This window comes from Phyllostomus hastatus, unplaced genomic scaffold, assembly GCF_019186645.2.
Source record: "Phyllostomus hastatus isolate PE091 unplaced genomic scaffold, TTU_PhHast_1.1 phas_contig_1, whole genome shotgun sequence".
NCBI classification, from domain to species: domain Eukaryota; kingdom Metazoa; phylum Chordata; class Mammalia; order Chiroptera; family Phyllostomidae; genus Phyllostomus; species Phyllostomus hastatus.
In genome coordinates, this window is record NW_025333498.1 from 43,185,556 (window position 1) to 43,212,960 (window position 27,405).

The 27,405-nt window shown below is 35.4% G+C and overlaps 1 protein-coding gene across 11 annotated transcripts in view; it reads left to right on the forward strand.

The window, feature by feature from the left end:
• The window catches only part of GTDC1 (glycosyltransferase like domain containing 1), a 379,309-nt gene that overhangs the window by 99,365 nt on the left and 252,539 nt on the right, over positions 1–27,405 (forward strand). For 4 of the 11 annotated variants that reach the window (XM_045839087.1, XM_045839173.1, XM_045839305.1 and 1 more), the window contains exon 2: positions 27,096–27,167. The gene's annotated coding sequence lies outside the window, so the exon portion shown is untranslated. Of the gene's footprint in view, positions 1–5,096; positions 5,161–10,711; positions 10,787–12,412; positions 12,461–17,030; positions 17,180–27,095; positions 27,168–27,405 lie in introns of those variants that run through there. The other 7 variants (XM_045838733.1, XM_045839339.1, XM_045839010.1 and 4 more) reach the window with 5 other exon arrangements.

A 27,405-nucleotide genomic window follows, 5' to 3' on the forward strand; every position in this document is an offset into this window, starting at 1 on the left:
AGGAAGTTAGAGTGCATGCCAGAAAGTTAGAGTACAGGTTGGGTGGTTCTGGCTCTTGATCTGTCTCATGAGTTGCAGTCAAGATGTTACCCAGGGCAATAGTCACCTGAATATTTGAGCAGCCTGGATGATCCACTTAAAAACTGAACAAAAAGGAAAAAGGACTCATGGAGATGGACAACGGTGTGGTGATTGCTGGGAGGGAAGAGAATATAAGGGGACTAAATGGTAATGGAAAAAAATAAAATAAAGATTAAATTAATTCTGGTAAAGATGGAAGTGTAGGTAGGCTTGCTTTGCCTCCTCGCACAACCATAAGAAGGATAACAACAAATCTAAAAACAAAAACAATCAGAACTGCCAGAAGATTGAACTGTATGGACGTCTGACAACCAGGGATTTAAAGAAGAAACATTCATCTAGATGGGTATAGGAGAGGCAGAGGGATGTGGTGTGGTGTAGTGAAGTGGTAGCTGTGAGGCAGTGACAGCGAGGCAGTCACAGTGAGGCAGTAGCTGCGGTGGCTGGTGGAACAGGCGGTCCCACATTCACGTGTGGTAGATAAAAACTGGGAGGGATAACTGGGGAGCAAATGATCCCAACCCCAGGCAGACTGTGCAGCCCAGGGTTCTAGTACCTGGAAAATAAAACCTTATAACCTTTGGCTATAAAAGCCAGTGAGGATTGGGGTGGTGGAAGAAACTGCCAGTCTCTTAGGAGAGTCCATTTAAAAGGCCCATGATGTCCTAGAACATACATAAACTTTGGGAATCAACACCAGGGTAGCAGCTAGATGGGCACCAGTCACTTATAAGAAGTGGGGGAAGTGCCTGGAAATGGAGTGAGAAAGCCATGCAAGCTGCATTGTTCCCTCTCTGACCCCTCCCCCACATACAGTGCCACAAAACGATGAGGTGGGTTGTACCACCCTGAAGAATACCTACTCCCTTACAACATCACAGGTGCATTGACACAGGGAGGCTGCAAAATTGAAGAGACAAAGAAATATGGCCCAAATGAAAGAATAGACCAAATCTCCAGAAAAAGAACTAAGTGACATAGAAATAGCCAACCTATCAGATGCAGAGTTCAAAACCACTGGTAATCAGTATGCTCACAGAAATGGTTGAGTATGGCCACAAAATAAAAGAAGAAGTGAAGGCTATACAACATGAGATAAAGAAAATATACAGGGAACCAACAGTTGAAGGGAAGGAGACTAGGACTCAGATCAATGATTTGGAACAAAAGGAAGAAATAAACATTCAACTGGAACAGAAGGAAGAAGCAAGAATTCAAAAAAATAATAGGGTTAGTAATATTTTGTCCAACTTTAAACATACCAACAGATGAATCATAGGGGTGCCAGAAGGAGAAGGGGAAGATCAAGAAATTGAAAACTTATTTGAAAAAATAATTAAAGAAAACGTCCCAAATTTCATGAAGGAAATAGATACAAGTCCAGGAAGCTCAGAGAATTCCCAACAAGTTGGACCCAAAGAGGGCCATACCAAGACACATCATAATTAAAATAATTAAAATGCCAAAGGTTAAAGATAAACAGAGAATCTTAAAAGCAGCAAGAGAAAACGAGACAGTTACCTACAAAGGAGTTTCCATAAGACTATCAGCTGATTTCTCAAAAGAAACCTTGCAGGCAAGAAGGGACTGGCAAAAAGTATTCAAAGAGATGAAAAGCAAGGACCTACATCCAAGATTACCCTATCCAGCAACGTTATCATTAAAAAATTGAAGAGCAGACAAAGTGCTTCCCAGACAAGGTAAGGGGAAAGGAGTTCATAGTCACCAAGCCCTTATTTGAAATGTTAAAGGGACTTATTTAAGAGAAAGAAGATAAAAACTATGAACAGCAAAATGGCAACAAACTCACAATTATCAACAATTGAACTTAAAAACAAAACCAAAAAGGCAAACTAAGCAAACAACTAGAATAGGAACAGAATTGCAGAAGTGGAGATCACAGGGAAGGTCATCAGTGGGGATGGGAATGGGGAAAATGGGGGAAAAGTACAGGGAATAAGAAGCATAATTGGTTTGTACAAAATAGACACGGTTGTTAAGAACAGTATGGGAAACGGAGAAGCCAAAGAACTTATATGTACAACCCATGGACATGAACTAAGGAAGGGATTGCTGGAGGAAATGTGGGTACCAGGCAGAGAGGGGGACGGGGGAAAATGGGACAACTGTAATAGCATAATCCATAAAATATACTTAACAAAAAGATTAAATTAAGAGTGACTCTGGTACTATGCTGTTAAGTTGATTCTTGCTATTTGGCAAGAGGCCACATGGACCAGTCCACAGGGCTGTTTGTGTTACATCTCCTGATGTAACAACTGGCTTCATCAAGAGCAAGTTATCTAAAAGAAAAGAGCAAGGGGTAGGTGCAGTATCTGTTAGGACCTAGCATCAGAAGTCAGAAACCATCACTTCCTCTGCATTCTGTTTCATTCAGACCAGCCTGATAAAGTGAGGGAGGGGACTACACAAAGGCATGGATAACACAAGATAAGGATTTGGGGGCCTTCTTGGAGGCTGGTTACTATGCCTCCCCCATCCCCCCACCTTTCTTTGACAGCAGAAATTGATCACTTGTCTGTAGAAGCGAAAAACAAAATTCTTTTAATAGAGTGGAACTGGCCAGGAATTTGGTTTGAAGGTGGTTATTGTTAAATATGAAGGGTACAGAGTATGCATTATCCTGTCAGTTGTTTGAGAGATCCAGAAATGCTGTTCTGTTACTTGTTCAGGCTTCTTTTCTGAAGGCAGAGCATGTATCATAAAAATCATAACTCAGTCTAGGTCTGTGTGTTTTGATGTTTGGAGATAATAAGGTTGTGATACTTTGTCTTCCAGAATAGCTCTCCTGTTCTCATCTATGAAATTAGGAGGTCTGACTAGTTCTCCCTGTGGTCCTTTCTCAGTCTCAATTCTCTAAGATCCTGACTAACTTTGAGAATTGGCGTGAACGTCACTGTGACGTACTAGATAGATGTAGGTCATTCTGCCATGCCTCGGTCACATCATCTTGTTTACTTCTTTCACATCATGTATCACAATTGAAATGATATTTCTGATATACTCATCTGCCTGTATCCTTTCTCCCCTCCCCAAAATGAAGCTCCAGAAGGGCAAACTTTTTCTTGTCCTCTGCAGAATTCCCAGTACCGACTGCTGTGCCTGCTAGATGCTCAGGAGGTTAATTATTTTTTGAGAGAATATACTACATGATTATTATTTCAAGCAGGCCATCTCAAAAGCCCCCCGCCCTCCACACACACTTGGTTTATGTCTTCTTAGGTTTTCAATCTTAACCTTTTTTGCGGGGGAGGGGAGTGACACAAGATTCTCTCTGTTGTGAATGCTTTCCTGTCTCATTCAGAGTTGGTGCCTGGAAGGGTCTCTGACCTGGTTTCTTTCTGATACAGGTTATTCTGAGTCTGTGATTACTATTTAAAATAATTCTTTTAAAAGATGTGCTGGGTCATCCTGTGATTTTGTGCTACGTAAACTGGGAGCCACATTTCTTTTTTGCTTTCCTGGCTCCCCCTTTTTGCTTGTCATAAAGGATCCTTTTTGTATGAGTTACTTTGTTAGTTTTGACCTTGTCTGCATCCATGTACCTAAGGATTCTGACTTTAATATATACAGAACAGGAAAGTCACAATATCCACCCTTGGGTATATGCTAACATCTTTTTTCTCTTCACTGTGCCTGGCTTGCAGAGAATACAGGCTGTGTAAATTAGTAACAGTTTAAAGCTGAGGTAATGCTCTGCCAGAAAGTAGTGTTTTTAGGATATTTACCCAAGATCTGCAAGAGTCTGTATACCTCCATTATTTCCTTAGTGTGAACATCTCAATTCAGGACTGATTATTCATATGCATTTCAACCTGCCTCTGAGATTTTAGACTGCCTTCAGCAAAGGTTCTTGACAGTTTTTTGGATTGTGGACCTTTTTGCAAACCTGACAAACTGTTGACCTCTACAGAGAGGTATCCATTTATATAAACCCACAGATTTTACATCAGTCGAACCAACTCATGGCCCAGGATGGCTATGAATGTGGCCCAACACAAAAATCGTAAATTTACTTAAAACATCATTTGATTTTCAACTTAAAGCATTTTCAACTTAAAATATTATGAATGTTCAATTTAAAGAAAAACTTGATCGTTTCTCTTTAGTGGACTTTCATAGGTCCTATTTTCTGAGAGACAAATGTCCCTTGCTTCACATTCATGCCTCATTCATGCCATCACTATTTGGCAGCAACTACATTTGTGAGCAACTATTTTCAAGAATGAAACACATTAAAAGTAAAGTTAGAACCAAAATAGGTGATGAGCACCTTGAGAACTCATAAGAATTGCAACTACTTCTGTCACACCAGATATTGATGCACTAGTTTCTCAATACAGTGTCAAACATCCCACTAGTTTTATGTTGCCCTCTTTTATAATAAAACATTTTAAAAATCAGTGACATTTTGTTACTTAGATATGTACATTTTCCTATATTAGTAATCACAAACTTGAGACCTGCGTGATGACTTTAAAAGATTATCAAAAAGGCTGCTGCAAAATTAGGGTAATTATGTGAGGGTTTTTTTCATATCTGTAGTGCCGGATGTCACCAAAATCATGCAGGGACCTTTTTTTTGCTCATCAGTTTTTGTTAGTATTTGTGTATTTAATGTGTGGCCCAAGACAGCTTTCTTTCCAGTGTGGCCCAGAGATGGCAAAAATTTGGGCACCCCTGTTTTACATATATCATTCAGGACTGTATAGATTCCTGAAGGCCATCCATGTATCAAGGTTAAGGACCTCTAATCTGAATTATTATTTTTGTATTTTAATTGCTGTGGGAAATCCTTGGAAAGACTGAAAAAAAGACTTATTAGTTAAGACTCAGAACATTACTGATTTTGGAGGTTCTTCTCCCATCTTGAAATATCCAAGAATCAGACTGCTAGCTCATTCAAGCAAACTCTTGTCCAGGTCAGGATTCAGAATTCAGGCTGGGTTTATTTTGAAGACAACAACATAACTATGCCCCTTGTGATCTTGCAGGTACCCCTACATTAGCCAGATTGGATGTATGTAAAAAGAGGCATAGGTATATCTGGATCATGAGGTAAGCAAATGGCACTTCTCTTTTGTTTCTCCATCTCAATTCAGTCCTCTGGCAGCATGTGGTCATTTCCTATCATCCACACTTTACTGCACTGTGGGTCAGTAAGGTGATAACTGTTTCTAAAGAGAAGGAAGCAGCCTTTCTTAAATTTTACCAGATTACTTCCTGTGCTGCTTGAAGTCAGATTTCTTTATTTTTATTTTATCTCATTTTATTTCGTATATTCACACTTCCATAGTAGATAAAAATTCCTCGCTCTTCTTTTTATGTATATATTTTGGAGAGTTGTGGACAGCTCTCATATTGTTCCTTGGTTGTCAGCCAAGTTACACACATTTAACTCCTTTAATCTTTCTTTGTAATCCTGTCAGCTTGGCTGCTTTTTCTAGGCCCCCCCACTCCCATTTCTTTTGCATCAGTAATAAACAAGAAAAATCAGGCTATTGGCTAGCTTCTTCTTTACCTTTCACTCTTTTTGCTTCCTCATTTTGCCTCATATTCCTTGTTGAACTAAAGCCAGCCAGACATCATTCTCTGGACCACTTTGGCAATACATGAATGCCTTGCCTACAACTATCAGTGGCCCACGTGGTAATAGCATCGGCAGTATATCCTAGAGGAAAGAAAGGAAATGTAAAAGGAGAACAGTGAGGAGTAAAATAATGCATTCTTTGATTATATGGCAGACTTACTTTTGCCACCCAGAGTAAATCATTGTACCTGGAACCCTTACCACAGGTTTTATATTCCCAAAGTGCTGTGCAGGGGCATTAATTTGCATAATAAAGAAAGTCTGTATATTGTTTGAAGTTTGGCCACATTTTGTACTCAATTTCTTCCCCATGTTCTCTCTCCCACCATTGCCTTTCCCAACACTGATGTGATTGCTATCAGAGTTCGTTGCCATGAACAAAACTGGGCAGGGGACCATTTTGTCAGAAATTAGATAGGCTCAGGTGGTAAATGCTCCACGCCTCCATGTGGAATATCTGAGGCAAGTGCTTTAGTTCTTGCTATTTCTGTAACAGCTGTTGGTCTTCTTTTAACAGCAGATTCAGTGGGGATGTACAGAAGGAAGAGTCTCTGTCTGTACCAGGGGTGTCCAACCTTTTGGCATCCTTGGGCCACACTAGAAGAAGAGTTGTTTTGGGCCATACATTGGATACATAAATACTCATGAGAATGGATGAGCAAAAATAGAGGTTTTAAGTAAATTTATGATTTTGTGTTAGGCCTCATTTCTAGCCATCCTGGGCTGCATGCGGCCCACGGGCCGTGGGTTGGACACTCCTGCTTGGTGCTTTTCATCAGCAGTGTATTAGTTTCATAACTCTCCTTCCTCATCCAGCCCTGATTGGCAGAGAGAGAAGCATACTGCTTCTACATGATGCTGAGCTTAGTGTAAAGTATGCCAGCATGGGATCTGGGCTTGTCACAGTATATTCTTTCTTTTCATTTGGTTTGTAGAAAATGGATCTCTACCTCTTCTTATCTTGTGCATTAGAGAGAAAAAGTTCACACCTCAAGGAGCTAATTGCTTATTGGTATTTTAGTCACCAGATTCAGGTAGTGTATTTAGTTGAACTTTGCAATAGCACACACTTGGCTTTCTCATTTGTGTTGGCTATGCTTCTAGTACAGAATTGAATAGTATAGAAGAGACGGTTTTCCTGTTTGTGTCTGTGGCAACTTTGTAGATGATCTGTGGTTTAATCCTTTAAACATTTTTGATCTTTTATCACCCATTCCCTGTAAAGGCATAAAATATTCAGATTCTAATGTTATAATCTTTTAGTAAGATTATTTAATTTTGGAGAAATCAAGGTAAGAAAAGCAGTTGACATAGTTAGTTGTCTTTGAATAGTGACCTAAAATTTTTAATACTTATATTAGTTATTTTTTTTTTGCCAGATTTTATGGTCTTCCTTTATACTGTTAGAATTTAAATAAGATTATGTGATTATGAATCATGTATTTTTTAATGCATTTCTGGCCTCTAAAACAGGTATGTATATGACTTGGATCCCTTTTAGTCTGATTTTTTAAAATGTTAATCTCTCACATGGCTTTTAAACTGTCGACAATATTGTGCTCACACTAATTTCTTTAGGCAGTTGATTCTTTCTTCAGCATAACTTTTGTTTCTTGGGTCTTTTCAAGACCTGTCAAAGAAAACAAAATGCTAACCTGACTTTAAAGGGGCAAAATAAAAAAATCCTCCCCCCTCCATGCTATATTATTCTTTGTTCTCTGTGTGCATCAAAGTGACAGTCCCACACTGTCTCAATTGAGGGAGTCTCACACAAAAATAAAAAACAGCCTGGCACTGTTCTAGGATGGCAGCCAAAATGTTTTGTGTAGCTTGGTTCTGGCGGAGGTTTTCATAAGGCAAAAGGGTCTACCCTCCCCACATCACCAAAGGAAGACACGCAGCCTCAGTCTTCACTGCTTATACCATTTCTTTTCCTGTGCCCTCTTCTTTCTTCACAAAGCCCACCATCATGAAAAATTTTTTTTTTCTTAAATAGTAACATCATTTTTCTCACAACTTCCACATTTAGTGAATGGCATTGTTCCTTATAGAAGCTTGTGCTAAATTTGCCTTTTCCAGCTCTCTTAGAGATTTCTTTCACAGTTGCATTTTTGCCACAGTTTTCAGAAAACCCTTCTGAATATTGCTAACTTTGGTCATTTTGACATAGTGATTTTGATTGGTTGGAATCTTGCTTGATAGGTTAATATTTGAGCAGAAATTTTGTATAATAGTTGTTTGTATTATATGGATTTTTGTGCCAATATATCTCTTGCTGAAACCAAAAAGTCTGCCATTGTTTTCCATTTTTGTCTAGAATTCAGGGTCAGTTCATATCTTTTACAAACAGAATATTCATCTTTAGAATGCCTGTTAACGGTTGCTAACTAACCTGATGAACTTCCATTAAATAGAAGGATGTACATTTAAAAAGTTTTTTTGAAATCAAAATGCAAGACATGGAACTGTTTTCAGATTTCTCAATACCCACTAAATTATAGTTACCTACTGTTAAAAGGCATGTGGTAATGTGGCATTATGATTTTTAAGTGATGATTTGAGTAGGAGACTAGATTTTTGTTGTGAGCAAACATTCTATGATAGAATGTTCCTCACAATGTAAATGTTTTCTGTTGTATTAAGCAAAAACAAATAATTTATTTTAAAGTGATCTATTTTAAAAATGAGTGTTTTGCAGTTAAGAATAATTAAATAGGCAGAGTATGTTTTCTTAGGAGATTGATATTATTTTGACTAATATTTTTAAAAATTGTCAATTATTTTTGGCAGTAAGAAATTACTTTGGGAAGAGAAACTTATGTATTTTTGTAACAGTGAAGCATATATGCCTGAAAAGAAGTATGTAGTACTTCATGTTAGAATTATCAACGTAAAACATTTTATATGCCATGTATACTGGGAAATACTGTATCTATATAGTACATGAAGATGAACTTGTGCAATTTAACAGTTTTTTTTCCCCAAGGATTTATCTTTAATTTAGAAAATGCTTTAAAGTCATTAAAAGGATTTGTAAAATAGGTATGTCGGAATATGCATTAAATAAACTCACCTGTTATTTTCTCTCATTCTCAGGACAGATTCAGCAACATATTGGCTCATTACTTTAACAAAACAAACAAATATTCAAATTGCTTTGTATATAATGCACCTGTAATAAATACTGTGATTCTCCATTTCCCAATGCTGTGTTTTTAACTTGTGTTTAAGTAGCTTTTTCTGTAGAGCCACTGAAGTCAAGCTGGGTGAGGTACCTTTAAGTTATATCAATTAAATCTTTAGGTCAGCATTTTAAATTTCAGAATTATGACATTTTGAGAAGGAATGCCAGTGAAACTGTTTTTTTTTTCTCTCTCTTGGTCCTGTTAAGTGCATGACTGTCTTAAATCCTCTGTACCCAAGGCCTGATGATACTAGAATAGATAGTTAAAGATAATACAGACCAAAAACTCTCATTCTGTATGAGAGTTCACATATGTAGAATAGTGTTTATTATATATTAAATACTATTTGTTGACTTGAAATACATTTTCTCCAGTGGCATAATTTTGTTTTTGCAATTAAGCCCTTTACCTTTCTGTGGTAGGAATATATCTTTTGGTGACTTAGGAATTGCAGCATGAATTGTCCTAATTATTTGTTTATTCTAACTATGCACAGAGGTGTAATAGAAATATATTTAAGACCTGTAATATTTGAGCAGGGTTTTTTTTGGTAAATGCTATTGAGTTTCTCATTTTTGTATGTAATAAATCCTACAGTTTTGTTTAATTTGCAACACATATCAAAGCTATTATACGTTATGATTTGATGTTAAACAATTTTAGGAATTATGATTTAGTAACATTTGTAGAAACATGGAAAAATAAATTTATTAAGAGATGACAAAGCAAAGTTGAATAAACACTAAATATCATTATATTAATTAGGATCTTATTTTATTATATTCAGTATCATATGTAATTATAGCTAACATTTTACTTCATTTTAATATCAGTAAACATAACCCTTGGGTAGGTGATTTGACTGTCTTGTTTGATATTAAATATTGGTAATATACAATAACAAATAGTGATTTCTAAGTTTATCTGGTCAAAACTATTAGTAATACCCCCTCAAGCATATGGTATATACTTTAGTGTTAAAATCCAAAGAAGAGGATATTACATGAAAGGATATGTGTTAATTCAGTTGTTTGGTTCCCCTCTCCCTCATTTTTGATAATTTTAATTTTCCCTGCCTGACATCTTATATTATCATTCTGTAGAATACTTTTGCAAGTATTTCATATGTTTTCTGTGGCATCTCACACTGCTCACTTTTTATACAGAATACCATATGAGTTCCCCCCTTTTTAGGTTTACGCTGCATATTTTAAGCTGCTGATAGTGTAAGTTGATTGCAAGGTAAAGTGACATTTAGCTTTTTGAGCTAGTCTCATTTTTAGCATGAGAGCAGGTTTTTTTCCTCCCTGTCCTAAATCTTCTCATATTTCCCAGTGAAACAGTCTTACTAACACCAAACAAAGACATTCAGAGATTTGGCTACAGCAGCAATTGAAATGCATCAAAAAGTGGCTACTACAATACAATTTTATTAATGAATGATCTACATTGGTTCCAGCTGTGTCCATGTGATTAGGCCTTCACCAGGCAACAATGGGTGTTTCCCTAATGCTTTTATTTGATTTCCAAGAATGTGTCATCTGTTACATCAGCCCCTGCCAATATGCCCCTTGTAAAAGTATTTTTTTTCCTTCCAAATATCTGAAGCATAAGTTGAATACCCACACACATCCCTGCCGAAATATTGTTTTTAATGAATAGTGGCCTAGGTTTGTATGCCTGGTGTTGCATACCAACATTTCTGAACATAAATTCAAGTAAACATTTATTGAGTTTATCAGTAAATTTTTGGAAGTGTAGTTGTCTGGTAATGCTAAAGATAGACTATTTTCACTTCTACATTTTCATCTTAATATTTTATTACAGTGGTATAATGTGTTATAGAGATGGACAAGCTTGCAGATTGAAATGGGGATCGTCCAGATTGTTCCCTTCCCTGGACCATATGGTATAGTTCTAAAAGCTTTTTGTATGCTGTCTGTTCAGTTTATTGTAAACTCAATCTTTAGTGCACCTAAAAAGATAACCAAATAAAAATGGGCCTGAGAAAAAGGCCTTTATATCATGTAAGGGCCTTAGAAATACTTGTTTTCAAGCAGATAACTGTGGATGAAGTTGAAGTTGAGATGATACGGAGATTTGTCATTCTCTGAATATTCTTTTGCGTTCATGTGGATTGTTGTAGGTTGCCTTTGAATACTGGTTTTGAAAACGAAGAAATTTATGTTATCTAACTATACTTACTATCCTTATTTATCCCATTCTGTCAGCCTCATGAGTAAGAGAATGTAGCTTTTGTCTAGTTTACAGAAAAGCTTCTACCTGTGAACAATGCCAAGGAATATATAAACTCCAGGTTTTACGAGTATATCTGGTCTTATTTATTTATTTATTTTTACAGATTTCAGTGAGAATTTAGGGCTAGGTCTTTCAATAATTATATCCCGTTAGCCTCTGCACTTAAGAGATTGTTGAAAATTTTCTAATTCTATTCCCTCTACACCTGACCTATTATGGTTCCATATTTCTGTTTAGGAAAATAAGAAAAGAAATTGCTTATTCTGTATGCTCATTCTCTTTAAAAGCTGAGAATGGAGTGATTTCTTCTGCTTCTCACTCCCGTTCTCTCCAAAGTAAGACACTGCCAGAAAGAGCATTAGACATTACCCATTGCTTCTTGGCACAAGAGATTTGAAGCTGAAATTCTACCCAATGCAAAAACAGGAGAGCCTGTGAAGAGTACACTTCTCTACTTTATCATTACCCTGAACCACTGAAAGTGTGACTGAGAGGACCTCAATGTTATTGGAATGTGTCATTTTGCTCTGAATGGTCACAATGAAATATATTTGAACAACAAAAACAAAACAAAACAAAATTTAGGTGTGACCTATGGAGATGATAGTGATTAATGTTAATGAATATTTTCAACACTGTACTACAGAAAATATCCCAAGTATTCTACACATTTAAACTATGTCCAATGGAAATGTATATGGAAAAATGATTAGTTTAAGGAATTTACTAGAGATAGATGAGATATTATAATAATATAATAATGCTAGTGGTGAATTGGACACAAAATACTTGTTGGATATATATTTTTCAAGATTGAAAATTTGTCATAAACAGAACTGCTGATTTCAAGTTGGGGAGTCATTTCTATTTAAAAAGGTACTGTTATGTCGTGGTCTTTCATTTATTATAAAGCTGCTTTACAAAACTGAAAACATAGTTTATACCTACAAACAAACTAGGTTCTTCCTATTCTCTCTCTATTCTATTTCCTTACCCCTTTCTTCTTGACTTGAGCTATAAATGTATGTATACACATACATTTGTATGTGTATATTACATATATGAATTATCTATGGCATACTATAAAAATGTTATTTTATAAGTTTGGGGAATCGAAGGTTTCAGTTAGGAAAAGAAATAAAAACCTTGTAATGACTATACAATGAATAGGTTTCCACAGAGGAATTGAAACACAATTATTAAAGCAATCTAGATTACTGAAAGTGGTAAGATAATTGTGGACCTGCAAACTCAAAATTGTTTCAATTTCTTCTAGCTACAAAGGACTAAATCATAGCCAAAATCAAGGAAAGAAGAGCCATAGGTAATGTAACTCAAATATCTCCTCTTTTTTTATAGCTTTCCTTTAATGGTAAAATACCTTTGGCTCTGGGTAGTATAAAATCTGTCTTCTCATGTTAGAAGTCGAGGTTGTTAGTTTACAGGTAACTGATGCTATCAGAGATCCAGGTAACTGGAAAGGAAAACTTCCTTTTCCACTATCCTTAGCATATAACTTTTGCTTCTTATTTCATAAATGACTTTGTTTTGTACCTATAGAATCTGTGTTTACCTTGAAGCGGGATGAAAAGCAAAAGGAGCTTAGAAACCTTCTCTTCATGAGGAGCTGTGTCTTTTTCTTTAGAAAAGGATGCTTGCTCATGGGGACATCTACCTACATCTCATTATAATGTGTCACATAATTTCCTCTGGAATGAGATAAAAATCATTTTAGCTTCCCAGCCTCTTCTGGAGGAAGGCAAGGAGAAGGAGAATTGTAATGAGTGAATTTGTGAAGGGCTGTGGACTAAATTTTATAGAATTGTTATTATTAAGGGGCATTGATGTGAAGATGTCAGAGTTGCTTTGGGAGGGAAATACTATTCAATTATAAGAGTTATAGGAAAATCCTCAAAATGATTTAGTACCAACACTTTTGTTTGAGTACATTATTCCATGAGTAAATAAAAATATAATTTATTTTTAACTCCATGTATAGACAGTTGTTTAAACAAAGACATTGTAGTACTCAAACATTTAGATTACAGTTTTCTAAGAAATAAGCAAACAGGTCATTTGATAATTTATATTATTGATGTTGATTTACAAGAAGAACTTATTAGATCCTTGCAACTCTTAAGACCAAAGGCATAGTAAATCAGATTTTATCTTAGATGGCATTTTGAGTATGTTATGCCTTTTAAACTCCTAGAGTGACAGTTTCATGTTTTTCAACACACGTGGAAATGGTACATACAATAGAAAACATCTTCGAAAGAAGCTGTAAGAATTCATTTTTATACCTGCTTGCTTTGCACTACACTGTCTTAGAAGAAAGCAGGATAACTCTTCTTTCAAAATCTGCAAAAGAAATGGGTCAGAGTGTAACTTGGTAGTATCAGTCAGTACCTCAAAACTCCTCCAGTGATGAACTTGAACTCTTGTTGTATTTCCATTCTGTTTATGTTACTTTGACCTCAGAGCACAAAGCAAACAACTATCCACTATAATCCATACAACAGCCCCTATATAGCACCATTTTAATAAATTTCTCCCTTTTCATTCACAATGGCAGAGTTGTTGGTACCTTAATTACTAAAACAACCTGTGCATAGACAGAACTTATCTCAGAGCAGGGAATGTATTCAATTATCTGGAACTCAAATTTTCTATTTGAGCAGTTTATAGTCACTGAAAATAAAGGAGGCCCTTTTAACATTCAGAGCAGTTGTGGGAGAGTTCCTACATAATCACAATTTAGGGAAGATAGCTTCCTAGATTTGGATTCAGAGTTTGGGTATCAATAGTCAGTTCCTTTTGGCCCTTAAACCATTCTTTTGGTCATACTTCAGGAAGTAATAATGTATAGGCCAACATGCCCTTAAAAATACTGCATGTAAAAGTTCAGCTGTTTCTCACAGTTTTCAGCTTTGTGTTATCAGTGATCAGTATAGTATCTGGCACTTAGTAAATATTCTTTAAATGAATTGTTTTAGTATCCCATGGAAATGCTTGCAATAAAGGTAGCATTATGCTTTGCCTTTCCCCATTCCTCTTGAATTTTTTTTATGTTGCCCAATAAGCACTCATAGTTTGTTTTTTGCTGTCTTTATCTTCTCATTGAATGATATCTGCAGTGATTTAGAACTTTTTGAATAGGTGAATACAGTAATAATGCTTGGACAATTCACTTTTTGATGCTGCTGTAATTTTTAATCCAGAAATACCTCTTTTGCTTCCCCTTCATAAGGTGAGGACTGACTGTAGCCTATTAATGAAAATTCCCAGTACCATTCACTGAATGTCCTTTGTGTGTAAGGTACTCCTTTGCTCGTTATGAAGAGATACAAACATGAATTGTACACAGAACTTGCTGCCACGGAATTGAAATCTGGTTGGGATACGCATATGTACTACATAACTATAGTATAGGTGGGATTGTGGTCTCTGCTCTAGTTGAGGTAAAGGCCTAATTTGGTTGTACTTCAGAGGAAGGAGTAATTAATTCTGATTGGCTGTCTATGGGTGAGCATTTGATGTAAGCATTCATGCATGAGATGGAAGTTGAAGTCTTGAACTATATATAGGAATTTGACAGGTGGTAAAGGTACAAGGATTCAAGGAAGAATGACCAGCACAAGCTGCTTGGAGGTGGGAATGTGTATGGACTGTTTGAAAAAATGGCAAGGAATCTATTATGTGGAGTAATGTTGAATCTGTGAGAGTGATAGGAACTGAGTTAAAAGGAGAGCTTGGAACCACATTGTGAGGGGTCTTGTTTTTTGTTAAGTAATTCTGTCTTTCTTCTGCAGAAATAATCAAAGCTTTTTGAGTAGGCCACTGACAGTAAGATATTTGTTAAGTTTCAGAGAAAGAATGGAAGACATTAAATGTAGTCGAAATTGAAGATGATGAGGAAGGCTGGGGTCTGTGGGGCTTGGAAGGAGGGCTTGATACCAGAGGCCTGGGGTAGGTCCACTTCAAGGCCTGTGGGTTGTTAATCTGTCCAGGGTGGTGCAGCAGCGTCTTGGCTCCCAAGACAGGGCACGATGCAGTTTTGAGCCTTCTTTCCACCTAGATCATTTTGGAAGTCTGGAACATGCCTCCCTTTCTCACACCTGGGAAATAAATTATTTTAGCCTGAATTCTAGAAGAAAGCAAAAAGAGAAAAGGGTTGATTGATTGTTGAGTGAGTCAAGGATCTCTGCACATTTCTTCGACTCCCCTTTGTAGTTGGAATTTTGGTGGGATTTTGGTTTTCTGTCCTTTGTGGACTCTCGGTTCATCTCTTTGAAGTAGAACTCGCTATTGCCCTCTCTTTGAGACCCAGGTTAAATGTTTTGTAACATTTGTCACTCTGTATTGTAATTTTATCCAGGCCATAGACCGGAAACTATTTGGGTCATCTTAATATCACAAAACACTCAGCATAATTTTTAGAATACTCATTTAATAAGTGCTTGCTGTATAAAGGAAATTTGTTTATGCTTTGCAGTCACACAGACCTTCCTACTCTCTGCACACGCAAGGCGTATTTCATCTTGTTGTGCCTGCTGCCTGGAAAGCTTTAGCTCCAGATCTGCATAGCCCCTGCCTCTCTGCCTCTGCTTTTTGTGTAGATGCCCTCTCATCATCAGCTAGGTGTTCTCTGACAACCCTGTTTAGAATACTGCCCTTCCCCAATCCCAGTTCTCAGCAGCCCTTAGCCTTTATTACCCTGTTATTTTTCTTTATAGCACCTGCTGTCATCTGATGCACAATTACTGTATTTTGCCATATAATTTGTGGTTTTCACCCAAATTTTTGAGGTAAAAATAAGGATGCGCATTATACATGGGGATAATGATCACATACCATGGGTATAATAATCGGTACAATAATCCCATGTGGGACGTGCACAAAAACATGGGTGCCCATTACACACGGCAAAATATGGGTATCGATGATTGTCTTTTTACTCCACGTAGAAAGGCATTCCTATGATAACATTTGTTTTGTTCCCTAATTTATCTGCAAGCACTTGGAACAATGATGGACACAGTAGGCACAATAAATATTTACTAAATGAATGAATGGTAAAAACCAGACTGAAAGAATAATAAACATTCATCTGCAGGTTTGTTTATAGGTTTATGCAAGGGATGGCATTATAACTTTTATAATATTTATATCAAATTAGTATTGCTTACAGAAAAATATAAACAAACTCTATTTTCTATAGATTGTGCTGTGAAATCTAATTATGGATTAGTATTTGATTTAAAAATATTTGAATGCCAAGCATATCCTGCAAAAAAAAACACAAAAAAAACAGTTTTATTATCCATGCCAGCTTAATTTTTAAGGCAGTGAAATGGAAGAGTGTTATTTCAGCAAGCAACTTATTTTCATTTGTGAGAATGGAATATTTTGAATATTCTAATTGATTTTTGAGGATGACTTTACCAAAAAAAATGCTTCTTTCTGTATAGTGTATATTTGCCTTTAAAGCAGTTGAAAACTAGGAACAGGCTTGGTAAATATTTGTCGAGAAAGGTGGAAGCTAGTAATTGATTTGATAAATGTTTGGAGGAGGGTCAGTCAACTCTAATGTAAAAGGTAAATCTTGTGATGTGCAAAACTTTAAAGAACTATTTTAAAAATCATTTTATAGGTATATTTAAAGTTTGCAAGGAGATTGCAGACTGTTTATCATAAGCTCAAGGTTCTCTTTTATGCTGAAAATTTGCTTGGATATTTTTCCAGAAATCTTAAGTCTGTAATTTGGTAGTAAAAAAGTTGGTTATCAAATCAATATTATTGTATGTCTTTCAGTGTCATAAGAATTCCCTTTTGGAAACCCATAAAAGCCCATTTTTTTTCTCACCGTACACTTTATCTGCATTTCCCATAAGGTCAGAGTACTGATGGTGGAGGTGATCTGCTCTGGGATGGAGAGTTGAGTCCACGAAGTGGTGATGAAGTGAAAAAATGCCACAGGGATCTTTCTGAAGATTAGGGTTCTTTTCATACCAGCTTAGTGAAAATTTTAAAATATGTTAAGGTATGTATTGATAGGTGTATGCATTGTATCCCATTAAGCACAGGTGAAATGATATACTAGTCTGTAATTTTTGTGTTTACATATTTCACATTTTTATTAGTATTTTTATTTTTCCTGGAAGTGAATTCTTAATTACAAGTATGCTTTTCCTTTAGGTTGTTTTCTTTTTAGAGTTGTAAGTTAAGTTTTTCAGCATAGATGATTTCAAAAATGAAGTGCTTGCATTGGAAAACAATGCCAGAAATGTTAGTTTTCATTACTTGAAAATAAAATGTGGTGTTTAAATTGTAAAAAGTACTAGAATCTGGAGGTTCCATTTGAAACTATTTCACTACCAAGTCGAGTTGCTACTGGGTTAATATTTATTAATTATCCATTTACCATTATATGCATAATTATGCATATAAACACAGGAAAAAACTCAGTGGTTATGAGAGGAGACAGTCTTTTAAAATTTCAAGACTGTGTTTCTAGTAGTAGAATATCCAGTCATTCCGTTTTTATTTTTTTTTAACGTGTAACACATATGGATGATTATGCAATAACCTTTTTCTACTTTCTTAATATAGACACTTAGGAAATTAAGTGTGAAACTAGAAGTTCTTTTCAATTGTATTCACCTTAATTAAATATTTTCTCTTATTTCAAGAGCCGTAACTAATTATTTAAGGCCCAAATTAATTTTGACATTTCACTTGAAATTTGAAACTTTGAGTTTGCACTATGCTTGCCCATGTTCCTATTCAAAACTATAAGTACCAGAATGGTATCTTAGTTTCTGAAACACTTGGTCAAAGTACAGCTCCAGATCTCTTATATATAAATAAAGGTCTTGATCTGTTTGCAATTATATAATAATTCAAGTACATTTTTTAAAATTAATTATTTTATTTTATGCTTTAGACAAGCTATTTACAAAATCAAATTATAGTGTTTGTGAATAGCTATAGCCCTATTAGTTTAACCCTTGCTGATTAGCTTTTTAATACATTTTTTATAGCAATAGTAGTTAGAATAAAAACTAGTAGTTAGAATTGAAAACTACATGCAAGCTTGTGGAGGGGAGTAAGCCTTCAGTAATTGGCGTATTTCAACTAATTTGGCCTCCTTCCCTAAAGTTAAGGAAAATTTAGACATTCTTTTAATTACAAGTTGAAACATATTCAGTGATGATAACTTGAAGAATAAAATGAAGCACAAAGAGAAAAAGAAATCACTCATGATTCTTCCATAAATGATTATATATACCTGTGTGCACATGTGCTGTCTCATGGTTATATGTTCATTTCATCATATGTTTTTATACATGCCTCTCCTGCATTTGTGCAAGAGTGAAACATATCCCATGCCAATAAATATTCTTCATTATGATTTTTTATTATAATTATTTAGTCACAAGAGATCCTTTTTGTTGGATATTTTGATTTCAATTTTGGGCAAAGACTTCAATAAAGATTCTGACAATTTCCAGGGTTATTTATTAGAAGTGGTATTGTTGAATCAGAAGATACACAGAGTGTAGTAGATAGCAGCTTCTTTTCAGGATCTGACATGGGTCCTTTTAAATTCACAAACTATTCTCTTCTACTTTGTAGATGGCTGAAATTTTATCACTTGTTGCTCCTGGGAGAGGTAACTGATTGCGCCTAGCAGGCATTTTCTCTGAACCATGTGAAGGAATTCATTTTTCATTTAGTTCTTGCAAGTAAAGTTTCAAAGTAACATGGGGCAAGGGACAAGTGGAATGAATGATGAAGGGAAACTAAGTATTCCTTTACAATTCTACTAAGATCAATTGAACAACTGTTATATAAAATCCAGGATTTTATGTACCTAGTTTTGGGAGTTTAGTTATAATCTCTCTCTACAATGATACAGGCTGTTTAACTGTGAATGCTAATTAATCCAGTAGAGAGACTTCTGGTCCCAGATATGGTGCATATATATGCCGGATAGAGATGCAAGAGGGAATTAATGAACTCCTAAGCAACCTTACTCTGTTTGAACACTGTTTGCAAAGTGTGAAATTACTTCCTTAAGAGATGATGAGGATGCAAAGTGTGGTTTTGGGTAGGTTGCAAAGAATACCCTTTAGTATAGGGTCTCTGCTTCATTAGACAAAATATTTTATCTTTGGACTGTTCCTTGAAAAAAACAGGTTGATAAAGAGATAATAGTGACAGACAAGGCTGCTAAATAGATAAAAGTCATAGTGCTTGCTCCAACCAGAAAACTTTGAGCTACTGCTACTTATCTTTCATCCAGTGGGGACTTGTGTGTCGGATGATATGGGCAAGTCTGTGCTTCCTTTGCAGATACCATGGAGAATAATAGATCTTCTTGAAATTATATACTGTTCTCTTTGTATGCCTTTTCTTTACTCAACAGTCTTAATCCTAAATATCTACAGGATTTTAAAATCCCAGTCTATTATCAGACTTACTCTTTTTCTTAAAATAGTGGGTAGCTAATAATATGCCCCTTGTGATATTTAAAAATAGTGACACAGCTCTCATTACCACATCTATTAGCCCCAGATTTACTTAGCACCAGTCTAAACTGGGCTTCTAGGCTTTTTAAAATTTATCATTATCATCCTCTAGAGTCTATCCAGTTTTTCTAGTTTTGGCCTCCTGAACTCGAAGCAAATTTCTTAAGACCATTGACAAATCAGAGCGTTCTTGAAAAATATGTGGCAATTGGAAAAGACCAGCTGGAAAAAATAAATAGAAGGAAATATACTTTTAACTAATCCTGCTCCTAATAATTTAGCATATTCATGTGGAACTTTGGAGATGAGAGAAGTGTCAGTAAATATTTTAATTGGTATACAGCTTTAAACGTGGTTTTATTGATTTGGGTCTTAACAGATTCTTACACTGCTTCATCTCATACTTCCTTACACCATGTAAAAGCTTTGTTACTGCAGGGTGACTTTCATTTATATAAAATGACTTTAAAAATATTACAGGTGTCTAACATTGGTACTAAGCACATATATCTCTAGCGCTTTAATCCTGTATGGAAATTTCTCTTTCTTCTCCCAGATGTTTACTGATATATATTTTTTTGCTTCCTAAGCTGCTAGGATTTTGCATTGCTTTTAAGTGGATTTCCCCTCACTGATAAATAGATTCAGTTGTGAGATTATGTCCTTTCATTCTTCAATGACAGTGAATAAATCCAGAACTTTATACTTGGTGACATTTATTTGAACTCACAAAGAGAATGCCACTCATGTTTGCTTGGGTTGTTGTACTTCAAATAGGTCTGTTTGTGTGTTAGAGTAACCCTGCTATTTCTGTTTCAGAATTAACGGTAAAAGTGTGATATGTGCCTCCCACTTGGAGAGGGCAGCTTCTTGACAACTTTTTATTTAGTTAATATGGATTAAGTTCTTAAAAGATGTTAGTGAGACTCACTAGTGCCAGGATATTTAAGAACATTTGTCATTTTATTTTAAATTTATGTGATATATATATTTATAATCAGCTTGCACAAACCAAGTTGGTGTTAACTCTTGACAGAAACCAATGTAGGGTAGCACGATTAATGCTTCTGTCCAATAAAAGACACCAGTCTAATGATTCAACCAGTTGAATTCTTCCAGATGGTAGACTTGACCGTCAGCATGTTAAATATTCTTGTAGCACCCAGTCAGTCAGAGAAGATAGTTGTCCATGGCATAAAACATGGCTTCTAAACCCCTCAGCAGGGCTGTTGGCAGAATGTTTTCCTTAGAATGAGTTGTGACCTTTCAAATATACTAAGATGCTGGGGTGTGAAGGATAGGGTTGTGACGTCAGGGGAGGGATGATTATGCAGGATTCTGGAAGGAATCACAAGAGATTAGAATAAAAGTTTTGATTGTTTACCACCCTAACTACATGGTATTCAGTTTTGTGTGACTTATACCACTGATGTTCTAGATTTAAAAACTATTAGGAATTATTATAATATATATGTATAATATGATATATATAATAAATATAATTAAACATTATAATACATTTATTATCTTATAGTGACATTCATATTTCATATGCTTATAAATATATGCTGTGATATATCATTTACATAATAAGTTATTAAACATTAATATTTAATCCCAAAACTTCAAAGAGTAGAAAATAGAGGCACCTTTTACTTATGTCATATCGTGTGCCTGCAGTGAAGTATAATGAGAAGATGTATGAATGAGGGGTCAGGAGATCCTTGCTCTCCCTTATTTTGTGATGCCAGCATTCTCCACTTCTTCCTCTATAAAAGAAAGGTGGTGGGATGACCGCAGCAGCATTCCTCCCAGCCATGAGTTTGTGATACACTCGGGCTTCTCTACTTAGGTGTCTGTCCAGATGTGTCAGGTCACCCAATGTCTCCCACTGAGCTGATCTGCAGCCCCTTTCAGGAAGGTGGAAGCCATGGAGAAATGCCATCTCTAGAGAGCAAATATATCGTTCGTCTTGTCAAACATTTAGAAAATGAATAATTATTGGCAGAAAATATTTTAAAATGTCTTTTTTCTTCCTTGTTAAATAAAAGCCTAATTACTAACTGTGGAGTGGGATCTCCAGATTGATGGAGAAGGAACTGGCATCTCATTCTACTTCACTCTAGTATTAAACTCCAGTGATGACAGATCAAACACATTAAAAAACTGCAAGTGATTTTCAAAATTCATGGATGTCACAGATATCAAACTTGCATTGGCCTAGGATAGAATTGCTTATGGTGTTTCAATTCTTTTATCATTGTTACTTCTATTGTATTAGTACATTAGGATAAACACTAATCTACATAAAAATGTATTGTTTTTCTGATTTCTGTGAACAATAAGCTAAAGAATTATTATTTAAAAAAGGAATACAAGGGGGTCCCAAGGAAAACCTGGAATTATCTTCTGGAGGGTGGACCCCTTGTAGTATAGGCTTTCCTCACTAGGTGTGTGTTCTAGAAGCCCATCTGTATCAGTGTACCAGCTGGTGTTGTTGTGAGAGGCTGCGTTTGGCTTCAGTGAATTTTTTTTTTTAAAAGGCTCTTTGAACACATTTGCCCACGTCATGATGGGTGATTTACAAGCGTACCTGCCCACACCACACTGAATATCCAGCAGTTTTTGACCAAAAACAGCACCCTTATTCCCCACCCTTCAGATTTACCTGATGTCTCCCTGAGCAATGGTTTTTTGTTTCCACCGATGAAAAAATTCCTCTAAGGAAAACATTTTGCTGACATGGAAAGGTGAAACAGAGAACAGCAGAAACACTAAAGGAATCAAAATCGACAGGCTTAAAAACTGTTTTGAGCAGTGGAAAAAGCATCTTGATAGGAGTATTGCATCAATAGGAGAGTACTTTTGCAGTGACTGAAATTTAAACATGTGAGAATAAATACACAGCTTTTTATAAATAAATTCCATTTTTTTTCATTCCCCCCTCATATAATAAAAATATGTTTGGATATGCTGGCTGCTGATTTAGTTAGACTTCAGGAACAATAGGAAATCACTAGGAACAAATATAGTGCTGTCTTGGGACCTGTGCTAAGTGAAAGCAATGCTACTTTCCCCCTGATTTGCAGTTCAGCTCTACAAAAACTTAGTGACATTCATTATATGCCAGATCATGGAATAGCCCCCAGGAAAATAATATGGTCCCCATCCTCCAGATACTTGCAGTGTCATAGGCAATGGAAGGACATGGAAATAGAGTGAGGCAAATATAATGATACTATTATACGAAGTAGAAAGGAAGCTGTGCTTAAGAGAAGTTCAGGGAGAGGCTTCGTAGAATTGATGATTCATGAGCAGAAATTTTAAGAAAAGTTCATTAGGTGAACACGAAAAGAAGGCTAACGGAAAAGAGATAAAGGTTTGAAGTCATAGAAATGTAGCACAGCTGCGTGAGTGTGAGTGCTTGGTATTGCTGCAGTGAAGAGTCAGAGGAAGTGAGGGCAGAAGGATTGAAGTGGGAGAAGGGGGAGCAAGGCTGTAGTACAGAGAAAGGAAGGAAGGAAGGAATGAGCCAGAAAAGGAAAGTGTTAACTGCATCATGTAGGACCTTGGGTTCTTATCTTTATGTGAAATGGAGAGACATTGAAGATGTTTGAGCATGACACTTTAAGATCAGATTTGCATTTTGGAAGATTATTTGTGGCTGGCTTCTGGTGAATGGTGTGATGCAAACTGGATTGTATGGTAGTGTGGAGATGTAGTTAAAAGTGTAATGCAATTAGGGTAGTTCAAATGAATGAATGAGATGATTTTGTGGTATAAAATTTTCTGTGAATTCATACATATACAGCCACATTTTAAAATGTCAGCACATTGAAAATATTTTTAGTATTCAGTAGAACTAATTACTGCTACTTTTATAGTTTGAAGTTCTTTGTGAAATTAATAGTAATGGCAAATTGAAAGAGGGTTAGTATTTTGTCACTGAAATTAAACCAGTAAACTCACAAAAATGTTCATAGTTATAATTTTGCTATGTAACATAGAATGTAACTTTACAAAAATGTAAGGTAATAAATTATAATATATACACATCTAGTTGTGGAAATTATGTATATTTGAAAACAAGTGGATGATGTCTTAGTGCAGGTACATGAAATTGTTTGTTGAATTTGCATTTGTTACTGACAGTCATTACCCAGACTTTGTATTAATTCAAGTCATGGAATCAGTGACTGATATTTTTAAGCAGAATGTTAAATTCCAAACTGAAAAGGAATGAAAATATTTGTTAGGGAAAATTAAATAGCCATATATGCAGATCAAATTGTAATTTTGAAAAGAGTGTGTAAATCATATAACTGGAAAAGTACACTTTAAAATAGCACACTTGTTGAACACCTTCTGTTTGCTAAGTGTTGGGGATAGGCATTGCTTTGACTGAGCAAGGTGAAGTACAGTTTTATTAGTGAAGAGCATCACTGAGTTGTTGAGACTAATAATTTTGTGGAACAACATTATTAAGAAAGGCAATATGATATGCATATCAGATTGTAATTTTGGAAAGAGCTTGCAAATAATATAATTGGAAAAGTACATTTTAAAGTGGTTTTAAAGTGTCTCACAAAGAATATGGCTCTAAGTCTTCTTACTAAATTTTACATAAATCCCTAGTTCTTAGTTACCACAGCAGGAAACAAATGTCAGAGTTGAAGAAATATGAACATCTGTGATATTGTGGGGGAATAAAATATTAGAGAGCTACATCTTTTTCATTATGAACCCAATTTTTTAACGTTGCTGTTTCAGTACACATAGTAGTGTACAAGTTATCATACACCGTAGGTTGTACGTCCTGTAATCAAATAGTAATATAATGGTAAGCTTGCATGATACCTTTTCTTCAATTCAAACTAGTGCTCAGGAATCTGATTCATTCCTTACTATTAGCCAAACTTTAATTATGTAGAGTACTATCAGTGCCTATAGTTTTTGGATTGCAAGGATATTACTCTGCATTTGAAGCCAGATTATATTTCAGTCTTCAGAAATTATATCGAGGTTTCAGGAATTAGGATGAATTTGTTGTGCCTGATTTTTAGAAGTTTTTAAAAAATAACTTTGTCATAGCATTTATCTTTGTCTTTCCCCCCATATAATAATTAAATGTAGTGTAATACTTTGAGGAAACTTTTTTTTAGGTAAATGTATTTTTACTACATATTCATCTTTCATAGGTTCTGTTAGGGGAATCAGTGGTGACATATTTCAAAACAAAAGTCTTTTCATGCTTATTTTTTACTATTTAATGAGATTTCAGGTATATTTTAACAACTGGGGTTTCCCTGATGAATCATTGAAGTAAGTGAGTGGGCTGGAAGGTAACACTAACTTTTCTCAGTACTGCCCTATTTTATTCTACTGGGTTATTAGCTGCTTTTTTAAAATAGAACCTGGTGTGTTGGAGTTGGTGGGTGGAGGTGCAGAAGGAAAGGGGTCAGTGAGAAAATACCAGGTAAACCTCTGATGACCTATTGGGAAATCCTACTCAAATTTTACTTTCCCCAGCTTAAAGCATTTAGTGTTTAAGCTCACTGTAGTTTTTGCTCTGCCAAGCTTAATTTTCCAAATGTTGTATATAGGCAAATTGAAAAAATATTTTTAGCCATTGATAGAAATTTAAGGTATCAAACCATGTATATATTAACCTGCGGAATCAATTTCTCATGTGTGTGGGATTAAAACTGTTAAAACCATCATCACTGAAACTATACCTTCCTACAACCAATAGCAGTAAGGTGTCTGTGGAATATATTAATACAACAATTCCTCTGATTTAAAAATTTTACTTGGTATCTGGTTGGAAATTTTTTAAATATTATAGGTAACAGAATTGACATCATATGTGAGAGCTAACTGCAGGTTTTTAGTGTGATTTAGGATCAGTTTTTAAAAGTCCACATGATTTGTTTATACTTAGCACATCTTTTTCAATAAATCATTGACATATTGCAATTTTCCTTTACCTATTCTGTTAAAAAAAATACTCAACTACCACAGCAGTTGTAACTACTAGAGGAGGTAGACAGAAAAATGTAGTTCACCTTGAAAATGATCATGGCTTAGGGAATAAAGAAATTGGGTCAAGCTGAAAATAAATGCAGGTACAATGACAAAAAGATTTAATAAAAATTTTAAAATATTCCTAGCATTGGTTTCAGGCCACTTTTGTTCTAAGCGGTCTTATCAATACATTTTCAGTTTTTATTTGAGATGATTTTAATGGCACTTGTTCATTTTGGTCAAAATGTTTGTATGAAATGCTATTGTGATTTTTCACTTCCCATCCCCTTTTAATTATAAATACAGACTGTTTGGAAAGGTAGATAATTCTTAGTTCATTTTGACCTCTGGTGGTTTTAAATAGAATTTGAAGTTATTTAAAATTTCTATGTTATAGCTGTCACTTTGACTCATTTTATATTGCAAATTTAATGTGTAGCGTTTAACCATGTATCATTAAATCATAGTATTGATAATGAATTAAACTTCCATAAAACTTTAATAGTATAGTAGATTCTCATTCATTGGTTTCACTGAAGAATAAAATATGGTGAAGAAATGAGTTTTTTTTTTAAAGAAAACTGAAGCTTACTTGTTTAAGCCGAGAAACTTAATAGTTGCTAAAATTTTTCTGAAACATTTTATGTGCTCTTTTAGGGGAGCAAGAATGGATTCACCATTTACTCTTTTCTCAATGTCATAAAATATTATTATATTGTCATGCAGAAAGGATCCGTATTTGTTTCCCAATGTAATTTTTTTTTCTTTTGCTGTTTCTTCCTTTCAAATGCCACACCCTTATTTGGATAGACTTACACAATTTAAATGCTTCAAGCTTTAATATCTGTGATTGTATATGTTCTGATGGTTTAATAGATTTATTCACCCTGTGACCTATGTAAGACATTAGTCTGCATGCAGGCTCACCCACCATCTTTGACAAACATTTAGTCACTGCCGTAAAGGAGACTCTGCCGTAAAGGAGACGTTGCTTTGGAGTAAGTACTCTCAGTGTTGATTGAGGCCCTGCTCCTGCTGCTCCCAAGGACTTACTCTAGTACCATTGCTAGTGGTGCAAAAATGTCTGATTCACCTGACTTGCCTGTGAGCATCTGTGTTGTCAGAATGACCAATTGCAGTTTTCTGAGAGTATTGCTAAAATGGGCAAATAATGTACTCCCTTTATCCTCTATCAAATTCTAGCATAACAGCAAAAAATCCTATTTTAACAAAGTTTTTTTTAGCCTCATGCTTGTTTCAAGCAGTATTTTCTAAAACAAAATGAAGCACAGCTTTAGTATTTGAACTGTTTGTTAACATGCGGTAATGACATTTGGTTTGAATCTTATGTTTAAAAATCAGCTTTTTGCTTGTACCTAATGGGGATAATCTCTCTTCCAGGTGTGCTTTAAGAAGAAGACCATAGAAAAGAAGAACACATTTTCTTCTTGCCACAAAAATTGCAGTAGAAAAGTAAGTGGGGGAACTGCCAGGATAGGGCTGTCTCCACAAAACAAGCAGGACAAATTTCCATGAATCAAAGCCACTAAGTATAGTTTTCAGAGATGGTAGGACATAGTTACTTTCCCTAGAAAAATACCCAAAATGCAGACACACCCATTGGCCACTAAGAAAATGCTCCAGTAAACGCTAGTTCAAACCTGTACATTTCACTCTTCTTACTGAGCTATTAAAGGGGTGGAAATCTCCT